The 11716-nt window shown below is 39.5% G+C and overlaps 1 long non-coding RNA gene across 1 annotated transcript; it reads right to left on the reverse strand.

The window, feature by feature from the left end:
* Positions 1 to 8898: 8898 nt before the first annotated feature.
* LOC136009214 (uncharacterized) lies at positions 8899 to 9343 on the reverse strand. Its single transcript, XR_010610405.1, has 3 exons — positions 9255 to 9343; positions 9086 to 9153; positions 8899 to 8974 (listed from the first exon to the last, which is right to left on the reverse strand). It is a non-coding gene; the product is annotated as an uncharacterized LOC136009214 (long non-coding RNA).
* Between the last annotated feature and the right edge of the window lie 2373 nt (positions 9344 to 11716).

An 11716-nucleotide genomic window follows, 5' to 3' on the forward strand; every position in this document is an offset into this window, starting at 1 on the left:
CCTCTCCACCCCACCCCCCCCCCCCCCCCACCCCCCCCGTGGAATGTGGAAAAGAATTGGAAGGGTAAAAGTGCCAGTCTCATGGGTTGAGGTAAAGACAGTTTAATAGGTAAAGCAAAAGCCACACACACAAGCAAAGCAAAACAAGGAATTTCTTCACCACTTCCCATCGGCAGGCAATTTGTTCAGCCAGGAGAGCAGGGCTCCATCACACCTAATGGTTACTTGGGAAGACAAATGGTATCACTCCAAACATCCCCCTTCCTCCTTCTTCCCCCAGTACAATCCCTTAACTTCAGTGCTCTATCCATCTGCTTTGTGGAGACATCCGAGCTACCCCTGCATGTTGGCAGTGCAATTGCATATCCACCATTTCATGCCTGAATTTCTCCTGTACTATGAGGAAAAATAAAATAAAATAATAAAGTCAAGAAAAATTGTTTTGATTAGCAGTAATCAAGAAGAAAAACAGAAAATCTATCTTTTGGGAATCTCTTTCCAATAACTTCCAGGCACTGGAACAAAATTCATGAGGTGGCAGCAAAATGCAGTGCTAAAATCAGTGTTATGGAGCATCTTTAAATGAAATTGCTCTGTGACCACTTCAGTGGTTTCACAGAAGATGAATCATGATTCCTGTCTACTTGTGTGCTTTTACCTGTTTTATGGTTTGCCCCCGAAGTTTTGAAATCCTGTGGTCCCTTCCAGCCACTCTTGACAAAGCAACAGAGGCTGAATAGTATTGGGTTTTGCCCAGTTTAATGAAAAGGAATCATATAAAGGAGCATGACCTCTTTAGCACTCCTTATTGAGGGAAAGGACAGTGAATGAGACCAAAACTTAGAAATCACAGAAATCAAGCAAGAATTCAGATTTTCAGACTCATTTAAATAAAACAACAACAAAACAAACAACACGCAAACCCTTCCAAAAAAACCCCAAACAAACAGCAAAAATAAACCCAAAAATCTTTACTTTTTTCACTAGTCACAGAACTACCTCTGCTATTTAAGATCTAAAAGAACTGAACACTGAGTAAAAGGTACATTTTGGAAGGGGAGGGGGGAGGAAGGAAGAACTGCTGACATAGAAAAGATCACATAGCAGTGTCATACATGACAGCAAATAAAGCTTCACCTGTAAAGAAAATTTTGTTATTAATAAAATATTAATTAAAGTTACTTGAAAATGGAAGAAATTATTTTAATTGGTTTTGTACTGTTGTTTCCTCTGCACAGTTTGTTGGGGAGAATAGAGGGATAGACCAATTATATATTTTTTAAGCCATTAATTAGGAAAACAAAATGGTACTTCTCTCCTTATACTAATGTGTGGTATTCTTTGAGATGAATTCTTTGAAAAACTGAAGATTTGGATTGACAGAACAATGTGTTGAAATAATGTTAATGTCACTGTTTCCTTCGAGCTGAATAAACGTGCAAATTATAAGTAAAGAATTAAGGTTTCCTACATTCTAAAATCAATTTTTTTTACTTTTATTTTGGTTTTAGGTCAGGGTGAGCAACTGCTTATTTTTCTTTGTCTTTCATAATCTTTGAGGAATTTCAAACCTTGAGATCTGAAGAGACCAAGAAGAACTTCAAATCTAAATGAAACATTGCACAACCTTTCAAATGTGGGGAGGGAAGAAGGGGGAAATCAGATACATTCACATCTGACTTTGACTTAAACTCAATACTTTCCTTAATTTCTCAGTAACAAAAACTAAACACGAAGTCACTTATTTACATGGCTGTATTTGCCCACAGTGAACAAATACCACTGGGAATCAAATTGATTTTTCTTCTCAAGTCCTAAGTACAGTACATCTGATCTCTGCCAGCCTATATGCATCTTACACAGAAATGCATGTACATATTCACGGTCATTGGAAGTAACCACAGATTTTGGAATATTTCAGATCACGTTGAGCTCAGTGGCTCAAGGCGAGCTGAAACATTCCAAAATCTGTGAGCTCTGTGGCTCAATGCGGATAATGTCACTACTTCAGAGGAGAATGAAGGGAAAGTGCCTCAAACACAGGGCAGTATACAGCCAGAGGCAAACCTACTTCATTTGAAAAAGTGGAGTCCAGGCAGACTGATGAGATGCCTACTCTGAGTTATCACCCAAGATGTGTGAGTGCTTTAAATATACGTCTATTTCTTTGAAGGGAGAACTGCACCCCCAAAAGTCCTTTGCGTCGTGCCTCATTAAGTGACCTAAGAGAACATCTGTGAGTCCAGTAGATGCCTCTGAGAAGGGTGTCAAGGAAATTTCAGTGTCTAAGATCTGTCAAGTTTTGGGTCTGGATTGAATATTACTATGAGGAAGGATAAAAGCCACTGAGCACTGGAAAACTAAGATCTGCTAGGAACCAAAATGATAATTAGAAACAGGATAATAAAATAATTTAAAAAACCTCATGTGTTTATGGGATGCTGGCTCATTTTCTGCAGATATTTTTAGAACAGCAGTTTGGACTGTTGCACTTACATGTTTATAGTTTTTCTTACAAATATAACTCTATGGAACATACTTAAGCTACTCAGCTCTGGAGAGGGGAACTGAAGTACTCAGCCTTGCTCCCATTGACTACCCATCTTGTGCTTTCCAGTAAAAGACCAAAGCTCAGCCCTGACAATACAGCGCTTCTATGAGCCATTCCACATCTCCAGTCCTTGCAAACACCAAAACACAGGACAAGGCAAGGCAAAGCACAGCAAGGCATGGCAAAGCATGGAAAGGCAAGTCACAGCAAGGCAAAACAAGGAAAGGCAATGCATGGCAAGGAAAGGCAAGGCACGGCAAGGCAAGGCACAGCAAGGCATGGCAAGGCAAGGCAAGGCAAGGCACAGCAAGGCACTGCAAGGGAAGGCAAGGCAAGGCACAGCAAGGCAAGGCAAGGCACTGCAAGGGAAGGCAAGGCACTGCAAGGGAAGGCAAGGCACTGCAAGGGAAGGCAAGGCACTGCAAGGGAAGGCAAGGCACTGCAAGGGAAGGCAAGGCAAGGCACTGCAACGCACTGAAAAAAAGAAAAACAAATCAAAAAAGCAACCACCCTAAAACAAGACGTGCTTCACACGCCAAAGGGTTTCCTTGAGATATTTCTGTTTTTCCTGTTTTCATCCCTGCTTCGTGGCTGTTTTGCTCACACCCTCTCTTTTGTCTGGGTTACACTAGATGGGGCTGCGGATCTGCGAAAGGCACAGGCATCCAGCTCTCCTCCTGCCCGCAGAGGGCAACCTAGCTCTTCTCAGGTTTGGTCATCTTGGCCTGCTGGGAGTCCGGAAAAGTTAAATTCAGCCTTTTGACGCATTAATCAGGGATTTGGAGAGTCCTGACAGGCAGCGACTTGATTCGGTCTCTCGGAATGAATATGGTGTCAGGGGCAATAGTTTAAACTGGGTCTTGAAAAAATCAGATTTTCGGAAGAAGGAATAGATAGTGACTAGCAAAGAGTTTGTGAATGTAATGTATTTGTGATATGCATAGCTTTGAGATACTTTCCCTGGCTTAGGAATGCACAATAGGAAAGCAAAGATGGGGTGCTAAAAGCAGGGCTTTTGTGAAGTTGCATCTTTGCAGAAGTGCAGGAGGCAGGTGGGTTCCTCTTTGTTGCTTCCGACCACCAGCATTGCTGGGGGGACATCCCTGAATTGCCATCACAATGTCCCTGATGTCCCATCCTCTCTCTTTGCTACTTTTCACCAAACTGCAGAGCTAACTTACAAAACTCTGTGGTAGTTCACCCTTATCTCCTTCACCTGCTCACAGGTTTTCCAGAAATCCTGGGTACTCTCCCAGCTAAATACTGAGCCATCCCAGAACTACCTCATTTTAGAAGGAAATGTGTTTACCTGATTGAAGCTGCTTATTGACTACAGCTGCTATCACTCAGCTACATTTCTAGTCTTCCTACCATGTAGTTAAGTGAATTTAATGAAAGATGCAGCAGCTTCAACAAGGCGATCAAAGCTTCCATGTGCTGCCGTAATAACATCCTGAATGATGATAATAATATACAAAATGACAATTCTACAGCAATGTTTAAGTCTATTTCTGATTTCCAAGGTAAATTAGGCAGATGCACTTTCTCCTTATTAAATGATAAAAGCACCATGAAAAGATTGATGGCAGATGACTCTAGTATATAAGCTATACAAATATATATGTCTCTGCATGTTTTTATACAAGTATATACATGTTTGTACATATTTACCTTCCACTGAAGGTAAACTTAGCCATGTTTCTGCCTATTCAGTCTAGAAACAGTAGTCACGAATTAGAGGGTATGTTTGTAGGAGAGTATATATTGACTCTTCATTGCTCTGTCTGTCATGATAATAAAGATAGACAAATATGAGAGCTGTTGGGGAAGACTTTTGTTTCTTCTTTTACTCTTTTTTTGAAGTATGATTCCAATTTAATTTTTTGAATAATGTGTAAAAACCTCCTTTGTAGCACTCAGGACAATTTTTTTCACTTTTATATACAAGAGGTCTCTGGTTTAATGAGATGCAATAGGCTTCATTTTGAAAAGGGCATGTTTGTGGGTAACTTTGACTCACATGTCCATTATCTGCTTTGTGCATGATGGCAACATTAAAAATCTGACCTTGTTCAACAGCAAGATTGCTTCCAGCTTTAATGAAGCAAAACCTGGAAGCAGAGGTTGTATTTGAATTTGGTGGCATTGGAATGGCAGACACAGTGGGGAAAAAGGACAGGTTTTGAGCATACTATCTTTTCTTCAAGTCTGAAACAGCAGTAGCAACAGTGTACAGCCTAAACAGAGCATGGGGACAATTGCTCCATGATTAACTTAGTTGTGTTAATCAGCCTTAATGTAAGAAGAAGCAGGCCCTGGAAAGAGGGAAAAAATAATGATCTTATGTGTAAATCTCTAGGCATTTCCTTATTCGCTTGTTGATAAATTAAGTACCTGGAAAGTTTCTTCCCTGAAGTGTGTCATTTTTGTTTTCTATGTAGAAAAGATGACGTCAATAATCTTTTTAAATCAACCCGGCTTCTGTCTTTAGGCCAGTGGGACTGCTTTGTACCACTCCAAGTCATATTTACCTTTCTGTTACGCAAAGTCCTTTGGACCCGGAAAGAATGAGTCATAGAAAGAAAGTTCCTGCAGAAAAAAAGGAAAAAGAAAAGAAAGACAAACAAACAAACAAACGGGGGAAAAAAAAAAAAAAAGAGGGGGTGGCTAGAGAAAGAAAATAGGGAGAAGTTTTTTAGCAGGGACTCTAACAAGTTAAGTAGTACAACCAAATTTGAGTGGTTTGTCCCATTCCTGAAGTACTGAAGCTTGATAACTTCTTCAAAGTGAATGTGGAATGAGAGACCCAAGGATCAGGGTGAGGAGACTCAGAAAACCTTTTTTTTCTATACCTGTTACTCCTGGAAAATAGGAAAGATGCTTCAGAGGCAGTGTAGCGAGGACTACTGAAATGTGTTGTCTCTCTGCAGTGGGGCTGGTCCTGCATCTCCACCTTCTGCCCCTCTGGGGCTAAGCAGATAGCAGAGGCTTAGGTTTCCTCTTTTGTGTGTATGTGTTTGTATGGGGATGTTGTTTGTGTTTGGGACATGTCACCTAAGCCTTTTTACGTAATAAGCTTGGCTAATATTTAAAGTCTGTTTGATCTGCCTTAAACATCAGGGAGCTTTTTTCCCCACTGAGCAGGTTTTTTTCTTGTAACTGTCTAAATATTAAAGAACAAAATCGTACTCTGACTACTAAGTCCAACTGTGAGTTCATGCTATTAAGTTAATTAGAGGAACAATTTAATAAGCTCACACAGGATATGGTCAAAACACAAGGATGCTACAGACTATGGGGAGAAGAGTCCATCAAAGTCCATCAGGGAACATGTCTTGCTTTGTTATAACTCTAATGGGTACATTTCTGCCCTTAGTGCTGTGTGAACTGACTCTGTCTTTTGAACCTTCTATCTGATTACTTTGACTATCTTTTATATACCTGCTTGCTGGTGAAGTAGGAGAATATCTGGTTTTAAGAGTCTTTCCTTGCATTAAAAAGTCATTTATGCTTTAATCTGGGATGACCACTGATGGCAGAAGAAGTGGAATTAAGGCCCTAATTACAAGAATTCCATGCTGTGGTAGGCATTGATTTTGCTTGCAAGCAAGTCTCTTAGAGATCATTTATGTTTTCAGCTAGCCTGCTGGTGATTAAGGGCAGAAGAAGCTCATAAGCTAAACCCATAAACTAATACAACTGATTTAAAAAAAGCCTTTGAGGACTTGATTTTTATTTTTAAACTTTGTAGTATTTTGCAATGAAATGTTTCTATACAGCCATTATTGTTTCTATAATTTTTTTTAAATGCAAACAATTTTTCAATTTTGCTGATTTTTTCCCCCCTCACACCTGCCTTGTGTTGTCAGGAAACTGACATTTTTATGGAGATGTAACATTTTACTGTATATGTTGACATAGAAGGAAAAAAAGCCCTTCTGTCATATCCCAACACCATCATAGCAGCATATACTGCAAAAAAAAATGGACTGTCACAGTGTATTTCCTTCCTTAGTGAAGCCCCCTTCAAGGTATTGCCTATATATTGCCAGATGTTAAGTTCCCATTGACATTGAAAGGATCATCCCAAGTCCAGACTTGTCATCCACATTGTCTTCCACATATTTGTTTCTCACTGAACTAAAGACAGAGAAACCTAAATCTATCCAACCAGCCAAAACAAGCCTACTTTTTATTTATTTATTTATTTTATTTTGGTAGGAAAATGGAAAAACAAAATTCATGTATATGTCAGCCCTTACTGACAGGTATGGGGCTCAGATTCTCCTTAGCCCCAGGTGGTAAATTTGTCTTTCTCAGGACTTTGATGCTGCTTTCATATGTGCTGTCTCTGTTGTTGAAAATTATTGTATCTCCAGCCATATATGGTTCTGATCTCCCTACAGTAAAACTGGGCAAAGGTGTGGGAAGTCAAGCCCAAAGATTAATTACCTATTTATAGAAGATTCTGATTTGTTTGCACGTTGTTTTTGAAAAATGGGGGAGGAAAGAATAGGCATTTTCTATCAAAAAAATCACCATGGATAAGTGTCATCCTCTCACATTGAAAGGAGTGAATGAGGAATATTGAAGGACATAGTTTTTGTTTTAAACAATAACAGTTTTGCGGCAAGGATTATATCTGGATGCAAAGTCATTAGGGAAAAGCAGTAGTGAACGCTTCTCCATTTTCTCTGGCTATATTAGCTGTAGATACTGAATGCTGGAAGGAATCTTCACTAATTTTTTGTCCTTTTCCTCACATATTGGAAACATACTACTGTGTTAAATGAATTCTTGGTCTGAGCTTTTATGTTCATATGATCCTCCTTGCACTTGTTTTATATATGCAGACGAACAAATCCAGGTAATCCATGAAAGCATGCATATGTCTAAGATAATAGACCAGTGTGTTTCCAATAAACTCAAGTTCTACCATGTGCTAAAATATTTGAACATGTCCATTTTGAAACCTGGGCTTTGAGATCCTTCTCATTGCTATGCCAAATCCAAGCACAAGTATCTAGAAAGGATTGATGCAGCAATCATTCTGTCTTTGCTGGAAGATGATGAAATTCATCTCTATCAAATCTGTATAACCCCTCAGTAAAATCTTTCTGAGTGCCAATTTCCTCTTACACTAGTGCAGAAGACAGCACACTTCCTCCAGCCAAGCCCTGTAGCTCAACACGCCAGAACTGCATGTATCCTGTGACTGCTTGGTAACCATCACAGAGGGCTTTTCTTGGCTAACCCCAAAGCTTCAAAGAAAGGCTTTTAACAGCTCAGATTAAGCATGAAATTTGAGTAGCTTTGGAGAAAGTCTGAATATCCCAAGCCCCATCACCTGCTCATGAGATGAAAGCAGAATTAATTGTTTAAATGTGTGCCTTCAACCTTCATTTTGATGACAAAGTCAAATAAGAAATTTTGGGGCTGAAAAAGGATGTTCAGCAGATTCTTTAGAATCATCTATGTGTCTGCACAGAAATTCACAGAGGGTTTTTCTCTGGCTACCCTCAAAGTTGCAGAGATGGACATATGTCAGCTTGGCCTGAGTGCCAAAAGGCACATGTAGGGGAAAATTACAAGATGCTTTAAAAAGTAAAGGCTATATTTTCCTGGCTTATAACTTCTAATAACTAAATATTCCTGTCTTTTTAGTACTGCTTTGATAATGAATAGCCCACATTGTTTCTGTTTTGTACAATGTTTTTCCCTTAAATGTCTGTTGTTTTATAAGCACATGAAAATTTACTAGATATTTTTCTGTTGCCATCTCCACTATTTAAAAAGTATTCAAAGCTACTGATAATGGCAGTGTCCTTTTGTTTTGCTTTCATTCAGATAGTTCAAGCTACAGGGCATTTTGCTTGACAGTATCCCATCTGGTGACCCAGATTAGCTGGCTTTCTCCCAGGCTTATCTCACTACTGCCTCATTTACCTAAAATATCTGGTTATGCTGAGGGCATTGTCTCTTCTACCAAACACCAAGAGTAAGCTTTTGTTAAGGGGTGTAGTAATTTTCCAGGATTAGCCACATTTTTCCCCACAGATCGAATTCAGAAGCCCTTTTCATAAGAATTATTTCTGTCTAACCATGACCAGAAAAAAATGAGGAATAAACATCAGGGATCCAACTGATGCAAGGAGACTATGCTCGAATGTACCGCTTCACTTATATTAGGTTCTGGTGTAAAAAAAATGCATGGATCTGTTTCATCTGGGTCCCTGTCTGAATCTATTCTAAAAGCTAAATGCCTCCTTCAAAATCTAACATACCAGCATGAAAAAAAACTGTAATGGTTTGTTAATAATCTGTTGACATACTAGCATTGTAAGGAGATGCCCATGGGACTCTGAATCCCTGGGTCCAGATATGTGTTAGCATGGCCAGCCATTAGTACAGTTTGCTTGGGAGCTGTCAGAGACACACAAGAAAAGAAGCAGCATGGTCAAACATAATGGCCTCCAAAACAAAATCAACAAAGAATCTTGCAGAGAAGTCACTAAAAGGAAAATAAAGTCTTACCAGGACTGGTTGAGGCTCCTTGCAGTATGTCAGTGCAGGAAAAGCAGTTGGCACTAGTGTCCACAGAGCTTTAGAATATAAATAATGATATTAAGGGATGATTAGACCTGATGTTTGCAGCTGTCTCCTAGTGAGACTGAGGGAGGGTCAGTAATGATTTGCATCCTACCATTGCAATGTGGACACTCTTTAATTCAGTAGATGGCTTCAAAACAAGTAGCCTTAAGCAGACGTCCACTACTCCATTGCATTCTGAAGTTCCGCCCCCACAACCATCTTTGACAGTTAGATCCCAGCCTGCTCCTGCTGTGTGCTGCCATTAATATTTCTCTCATCCCACTATTCTTTTTGCCATCTACTGGCTAACTACTCACAGGTGCTATGGGAGTTTTGGCTATTGGAGGAGGGAGGGGTTGATTTATCAGGTCATTAGGCTTCTCCTAGTGAGGCTCCTTCAGCTACAGGATCTGCTCTATCTAGTGAATTGTCTCCAAGCTTTTGGTCATACTGGTTTAAGATACACAATATTTTAGGGTGAGGAGACACACGCTGAGCTAGGACACATCTCTAATTATGGCTACTGTCATACAAAATATTGCCTGAGGGTTTTATGGTAGGAAGGAGAGGAGAAGGGCCCCTCAGATGTGTATTGTCATAATCACGATTTCCTTAGCTAGCTTGTTTAGCCAACAAAGTGGTCTTTGCTGTCCAGGGGACCTTAATAATGTTTAGTATCTGGGTTTTTATGGTTTTTCCTTTTTTTTTTTTTTTTTCCCCATTAACTTGCTCCATTTATGATTTTTTGGCCTCAGTTGCAAGTTTTATTTGCATCTTGAGACAAGAAGGGGCACAAAATTAATGTAATATATAAACCTTTAGAATCAGTTTTACGCAATGTTAAGTTTGATGGCTTTCTAACAGTAGCAATGAAGATTACTGAGGTGCATGCCACACAGAAAAAAAAGGCAGAGTACAGCTAGAGAACATACTGAGAATTCTTGTACAAGATGAATCGTTATAGTTGACATAGTTTTAAGAAAAACAGTCTAGAAGAACAGGATACAGGGATAAGGAGTATCTGGGAATGGCAGGTGGCCAGGATGGGCTACAGTTAAACCAACTGATAAGTAGGAGGACAGGAGGATTATTATGTCTCTGGTGTTAATGAACCAATTAAGCTGGTGTAAGCATCTACTGCGCGTGCTGCAAAGGCTGCCTGAAGTGATGAAGATTGTTGGAAGAAGTAAACGACCCTCAGAGACCACTACCACAATTCTGTACGCATGCGGGGAACTTTCTGGAAAATGATGTAATGTATGTATGCCCAGGGACTATATAAGGATGGCTTGCATAGCAATACAGAGACACACGTTAGAAGGAGCTATCCCCCATGTCTCCTGGCGCCGCAATAAAGAATACCTGCTTGTCAGCTTGAAAACTTTGTTGGCAACTTTGATCCTGGAGTTTTCTCTGAATCAGTCTCTGAACCAGGAATCTTCCACTTGCAACTGTCCTTTCTGATCTCAAAAGTTTATATTCTGCACTAGTCAGATCTTGAGCTAGTTTCCCTCCAGATTTGAATATAGTTCATATGTGCTTAGCACATTGCTTATCACATTGCAGAAGTAATAATGGAATAATTATTGTATTTTTCCCTTTACTTCCTGAAGAATAGTATGAAGATATGAAGTACTTTTTTTCCAGGCAAACATTTTCTGTGCTCAGGCTTTTTGGTGTTTTTTGGTCCACCCTCCAGACTATCTGTTGTTATTAATACTGAACCTGAAGGAAAACCCTGTATACATCTCAGGAAGATCCCTAAAGATACAGAGGACTCTGACCTCGGCTAGATAAAAGAGGAATTAGTCTGGGGTTTTGGCTTAATTTTGGCATCCCTCTTTAAAGGACTTGTCCAGGTACTTGGTAAGTTCACAGCACAATGCTAAATTGACTTACCTACTTTTGGAGAAGAGCACTTATTTTTCTAGGTTAAGAATGGTAGCAATTGCAGGACTTAAATATTGACAACGAAAGATACTCCAGGTGAAGTGTTCTACCCAGTGTCATAGGGCACACAGAAGGACGACTGAACAATGTGCTATATTCAGCAACTGGTGTTGTCCTGTCATTTCTGTAGAGAAAAACAAGCCTGAAGCAAGCTTCTATGAAGCTGAGACCAATTAATAAAAGATATAGAAGTAGCATTAAATTCACTGAAATAATAGGCACATCTCCCTGCCCAATGGCACATTAAATGACTTGCCTTGCGCTCAAATTTGGCTTCTAAATGAAAGCTTCATTTGGCCTGCTAGGTTTTGAGACTTGCCTCTAAACCAGCTCCTCTGAATGTTAGTTATTTTCTTTCTTTATATTTGTATTATTTTTTATTTTATTTTTCTGAATTTTATTCTACAGTTTTGTTTCCTTTTAGATGGCAACTTGCTTGGGAGAGGGCTCACAAGTGTCTGTTCAGATTATTTTTTTTGTTTACTTCTGATTTGCTGTGCCTTAGCATTCATTTTAATTAGCAAATTTGAGCTAGCCTGCAATATACTTGGCTTCTTGTGCAGCCATTAGGAATATTTTTTCAGAGATGTGTGAACCACAGGTTGAAAACCGTCATTGCATGTA

Source organism: Lathamus discolor, chromosome 2, assembly GCF_037157495.1.
Source record: "Lathamus discolor isolate bLatDis1 chromosome 2, bLatDis1.hap1, whole genome shotgun sequence".
Lineage (NCBI taxonomy): Eukaryota > Metazoa > Chordata > Aves > Psittaciformes > Psittacidae > Lathamus > Lathamus discolor.